This window comes from Chiloscyllium punctatum, chromosome 33 (genome assembly GCF_047496795.1).
Source record: "Chiloscyllium punctatum isolate Juve2018m chromosome 33, sChiPun1.3, whole genome shotgun sequence".
Taxonomy (NCBI): Eukaryota; Metazoa; Chordata; class Chondrichthyes; order Orectolobiformes; family Hemiscylliidae; genus Chiloscyllium; species Chiloscyllium punctatum.
The window spans coordinates 17,887,094-17,893,313 of record NC_092771.1 but is presented as its reverse complement, the minus strand read 5'-3'; positions in this window follow the sequence as shown (position 1 = coordinate 17,893,313).

The following is a 6,220-nucleotide window of genomic DNA, read 5'->3' as shown; positions in this document are numbered from 1 at the left end:
TTAATGGATGACTCCGAACAACATTAGCCAACATTTTTGTTGACACTTAATTTAACACCTTCTTTGAGGCAAATGGTGAGTAACAAGTCTGCCAGATGTAATTGGTGGACATGAAACTGATTATGATGCACGGAGATGTAGTTAGAGAGTTCAGGATTATTAAGAAAAGCAGTTTTGTTCACTAGCGGCAATGTACAGGACAAGGAATAGGCAATTCAGCCAGCCCAATCCTTTTCCAATATATAGGCTGGAGGAGGCAGTGATAAAGTCACTAGACACATGATCTTGAACCGAGTATGGAGGGTTTTAGATATAAAAATAGATCGGAAAGACTTTTTCACTGGAGTGTAGGAGATTGAGGGGTAACTTTTTAAAATTAATTCCTGGAATGTAGGCGTCACTGGTCAGGCCAGCATTTATTGCCCATCCCCAATTGCCCAGAGGGCAGCTGGGATTCATCCATATTGCTGTGGGTCGAGAGTGATGAGGGGCTTTTGCCCAAAACGTCAATTCTCCTGCTCCTCGGATGCTGCCTGACCTGCTGTGCTTTTCCAGCGCCACACTCTCGACTCTGATCTCCAGCATCTGCAGTCCTCACTTTCTCCCTGTTGTAAAAGCCCGTCTGGTTCATTAATCCCAGTTATGGATGCAATCCCTGTTGCTGGCTGACAATGTGTCTCCAGACCTCCCAGCAGCAGGTTTGATTCACAATTACCCTTGAGGCAATTAGGGACGGACAAGCAGAGGTTATCGGGGGGGTAGGTGGGAATGAGTAGTTGAGACAAAGCAATAATTTAATTGAATAGTAGAGCATATTTATGGGCCCTAATTTTGCTTCTAACTTGGATGTCACAAGAAGAATGAATTAATAACTGCCCCAGCAAATTTGATAGAATTGAAACTGAAATTGAAAAACGACTTTATTAACAATGGGTGAACAGCATTTTTTTTAAATGTAACAGCATAATTTCATAAAGATTAAAACTATCTTATTAATTAGAAGTAGGAAAAGGCCTTTCAGCCAGTTGATCCTGCTTCACCATTTGAGACATTGTTCTGATTGTCACTTTGCAATAGAATCTTTTTTGATTGTCTTCCAAAACTCTTGACTTCCTTGTTAATTGAAAACCTGTCTAATTCAGCCTTGAATATATCCCATACATTGCTTTTGTAGGTGTGGCTTTAACGTGAAAGCTACCGGTCAAAACCCAAGTGATGTGATGGGGCAATTTTAATCCTTTGGGCTATACAGTAACCAAACTCACCCAGGCAGGTAGTTAACCCCTAGTTGTGGTGAACTGACTGGACACAGAGGATCGTAAAATGAAGAGTATGTAGGTTAGTTGATCTTAGAGTAGGATAAACGGTCGGCACAACATCGAGAGCTGAAGAGTCTGTACTGTTCTATGTTCTATGTTCTATGTTCTTAGACAGCTGTCTGAAGTGAACAGGTACCTTCTTTCCTCACAGATATCAGATTGGGATGGCATCACTGAGAACCATGTGCAATTTTAACTGTTGGCTTCAACAGGTCACGCACTGCAGGGACAGTGGGTAGAGGAGTTATGGACAGAGGAGGTTCAACAGGTAAAGCTTTCCCTTTCTTTGGCCAGGAGCTCAAAGGTCACTATTACTTTTCAGGTTCCACCAACAATTTGATCATACCCAAGCGGGTCAACCCAGCAATAGCCTTAGCCTGCTGACTGCTGATCAGTATCAATGAGAGTGTTAGCTACTGTGAATCTCCTCTTCATCACTTTTTGTATTCTTGCCCTAGACTTTGCACAAGGAAATAGCCCCTTACCCAAGGAATCCTCTACAAATTAAAATGCACATAAATTAAACACAGCAGTTTATTTATGAACATATTACAGAGCAGCTCTGTGATATTTTTGAATGCCGGACAAGTTATACTTCTGTTTAAGATCTTGCAGGGAGTGTAGATATCACACGATAACTTACACAAACAGCAGGCCATTTGGTCCACCTGGGGGCTCCTGTCCGGTAAGTCCCACTCACTCATGTCTATCTGTAGTTCTGAAAAGTTTCACCATGTTTAAGCATATAAAGGTGAACTAATTGGAACGCCTCAGCTGAGCTCAACATGAGCAGAGGGTAGGAACATCTTGGTCCCCATCACTCACTGACTTAACCAGCTGAATCCTCACTTGAGCAACATACGTGCCTTTTATTAGTGACAATAGCATGTTTTTCATTTATTTGCTTTAAATTGTGGGTATTTCTGGTTGGACCAATGTTCATTGCTGTTGCAAACTGTCCTGAGGGCAATAATGAGTCAACCCCATTGCTGTGAGTCTGGAGTCAGATGCAGGCCAGGTCAGGTACGGATAACAGATTATTTTCTCTGAAGAACCTTAATGAACCAGATGATTCTTTCCCTGGCAATCCATATTGGGTTCCTCCTTGTCATAGATTAGCTATTTAATCTCTGATTTCCATTTATTTCAAATTGAGCAGCTCCATGGTCAGCACCGCTGTCGCACATCTTCAGGGACCCAGACTCAATTCTGCCCTCGGGAGTCTGTCTGTATGGAGTTTGTACATTCTCCCTGCATCTGTGTGGGTTTCCTCCCACAGCCCAAAGATGGGCTGGCTAGATGGATTGACCATGCTAAATTGTCCTGTAGTATGCAGGGATGTGAAGGCTAGGTGGATTACACACAATAACTGCAGGATTACAGGGATAGGACGGAGGGTGGGGGTCTGAGCCTGGGCGGGATGCTCTTCAGAGGATCAGCATGGTTCTGATGGGCCAATTGGCCTCTTCTGCACTATAATTCATCATTTGCCATGGTAGGATTTGAACCCACGATTCCGTCCTCCCCCAGATCATTAATCCAGTCTGCATTGCTAGTCCAATGACATTATCAGTATGGCACCACCTCAGATTTAATACTCAAATGCCCATTCCCAATTGATCTGATGTGTTGTCAGTTTAATCTGAAGACTCAAGGTAAATAACATCAATCCAACTGAGATTTTGTCCGTTCTAAGTGAAATAACTCTCTAGAGACTGGCATCCCATCACCAATCACCCTTTGTTTGCAAATGCATAGCCTTTGACAATAGCACTGCCTCTCCCTGAGTCGGACATTCAGGGGCTCAATATTCCTAACATTCAAAAATCAGAAAGAACTGCGGATGCTGGAAATCAGAAACCAAAGCAGAAATTGCTGGAAAAACTCAGCAGTTCTGGCAGCCTCCGTGGAAAGAAATCAGACAACTGTTCTGTGGAAGGGTCACTGGACTTGAAAAGTTAGTTTTGATTTCTCTCTACAGATGCTGCCAGACCTGCTGGGCTTTTTCCCAGAAATTCCTGCTTTTGTTTCTGATTTCCAGCATCCTCAGCTCTTCCGGTTTTTTTGAAAGTCAGGAATATTGAGCCCTTGAATGGCCGACTCAGGCATTTTCCCAACAATTTCTGTTTGCATCCATCCTCTTATGTCAGCCAGGGCTCCCTGATGGGACCAGATTAACAGCCCCAATCAGGGACCTCGTATTCTATGAAGATCAGCTGGCTGACCTTATTATAATCATTATGCTCAGCTGGATGTTACTTTGGGCCAGTTTCTGTGTTCCACTGTCGGTCCGAAGTCTTGTTTACTGGGTTTCCAAATCGTGGTTCACCTGTCCATGATCTTCCCACCCTCTCCATTAAATCTGTGATCTCATAACGTGCAAGGCCCATCCGGGATATCTTTATTTCGAGGCTTAAGCTCTGCCCAAATTCCTTTCATTAAACCAGGGAGGTTAACAGGGATCTGACTCACCTTAGTGTTCTTGCGTTTAGGTCAGATGATTGTGGGGTTCAAGTCCCACTCCAGAGAATTGAATGCAGACCCAAGACTATGACTCCAGTAGAATACTGGGAATGTGATACACTGTTGGTCAAGACCCTTGCTTTACCCATCAGGCATTGAAGCCAGTCCGTTCTCTCAAATGGATTCCATTGTAACTGTTAAGTACATTTCAAAAAGGTTTAATTAGCTGTAATCATTCTTTAAGAGAGATTTGATGTCGCCATATAACCAGACTCTGCATAGGGCTCATGTGGTGCAGTGGGAGTGTCCCTAACTCTGGGCCAAAGGGCCCTGGTTCAAGCCCCAACTGATCCAAACATGTGTCATGAGAAGAAAATATCTACAAACAGGCTGCATTTATTGGTAACGTCACCACTTGGGGGAACTGTCCATGAGTGTGAGAGGTGAGGAGCTTAGCAAAAAAAAAGGCTGTGCTGAAATTCACTCTGAACAAGTAACCAAGTTGTAACATGTCCTTACATCAAATTTTCAACTGGTCGTAAGATCAGGGAAAACATAGCAATGATTATAGCAGTCAAGGAATTTCTTTGCAAATCAGACCTTCTGGTGACTGTGAGATAGGCTCTAGTTGCAGTTTTAACATTATGCTGTACCTGTATACAGTCCAGGCCACTTGACATTTTCCAGATCTGCAAAGGATTCACAGGTTGATTATAATCAGGGCTGTGTTTACCTAGATCTCACAGCTAGTTAAAAATGTCATGGTGTGCTGATGAGACATCATGGCTACAGGGGCAGATGGTTGAGGGTGGCCATTTATTCCAATATAAACAGAACTGACTTTCTTTATCAAGTAGAGAGAGAGGCTTTTGAAGTAAGGTTGGCAATAGAATGTCAGGATGAGATTTAAAAATAACTGCAGTAGGATGTCTTTCAAGCTCTCAGTCTCACTGCTTTATGCACTGACATGCTTCCCATTAGGGACGTGGCAGCGCAAGGAGCAATATCTTACAAATGTGCTCTTATAGGCGCAAGGTTTTGTGTCAATGCAATGTCTGAAATATGGTGATTCGTGTTTACAATGGAAGCAAACACTCTCATCGTGTTCATTGATTTATCTGCAGGCCTCTGGGACTTTGCAAAGCTGGGCGTCCTGCAGGGGCTCTTGGGCTGTCATCTCATCACCCATGCACAACTTCAAAGAGGAGGTGGCGGTGCAGCTTCAAAGCTGGCTGAGGAACAGATTAAACTGATGGTGCGGCTTGAAGCTTGGTGCCAGGATGATGTTGAACGAAAGCCGTTGCCACACTCACAAGCTCTCAGGCTGCTGCCAGATGATGTAAGCCTTTATGAATATTTACAGGGCCAGGGAAGTAATGGGATGGCCGGGATGGAAAAGGAATACTCTTCCACTTTATAATGCATTAGATGATCAAGAATTCTTAGCGCAGTCAATGTTACATCTCCAGGGAAAATTAGAAACTCCCATTATGTTAAGCTGCTTTCTCCTCTGGAAGAATTAATGGCATCCAGACGCGAATATTGATGCACGACACAGAAAAGAAAGTGGGGCAGATTTATTGCAGAATTTAAAAGCGCTACTCTCACTATAGAAAGGGCTCTGTGGACCTAAAGCATATGATCCCAAATCAGTGGCCACATCATTCCAGCTAAGTATGCTGCTATCACCAGCTGACAGAACATGATGAGCTGACAGCCTCAATCTCCGTGTATCATTCTTAGCTCTGATTCAGATGGTTTCGTTTTCAAACCCAGAACAAGGCTGCTACAGTTTGGAATGTGCTACACGTTCACTGAACTCATGTGTGCTGCTTTCAGATGTTAAAAAGGAAAATCGTATGCCACAAATTGACAAATTAATTCTCTTTGTATCTTTTTCCCTCAAACAATGTCACGTCTGCATGATTTTCCTGTTAGTTTTCTTCTTGCCTTAAGTGTTTACTATGCTTTAATGTCAAAATAGCACATAAGTAATATTCAGATTTGTGCCTGGGGATGCTGAACTCCATCTGGGAGACTGTGACTGAGCAGTAACTTTAACAGAGGCCTCTGTCCTGTGAGCAGGATATGATATCACAAATCTTGATGCCTAAAGTTGTGATCCCAGCTGATGGGACAGGTCAGAGCCCAGAATGGTATTTGACTCGATTTCTAAAAAAAAATCTTAGTTAACGTGCTGGTCAGTTGCCAAAACAAAAAACAGCTGCCGAGTTTTTAACAAAAAGGACAGAAGCTTTTTTTGTACTCAAAAGACGAAGACAAGGAAAATAAAACAAACCAAGCTATTTAGATATAGAAACAAAAACGGAAATTGCTGGAAAAGCTCGGCAGATCTGGCAGCACCTGTGGAGGGAAATCAGAGTTAACATTTCGGGTCACTTGACTTGATTTTTCTCCACAGATGCTGCCAGACTGGC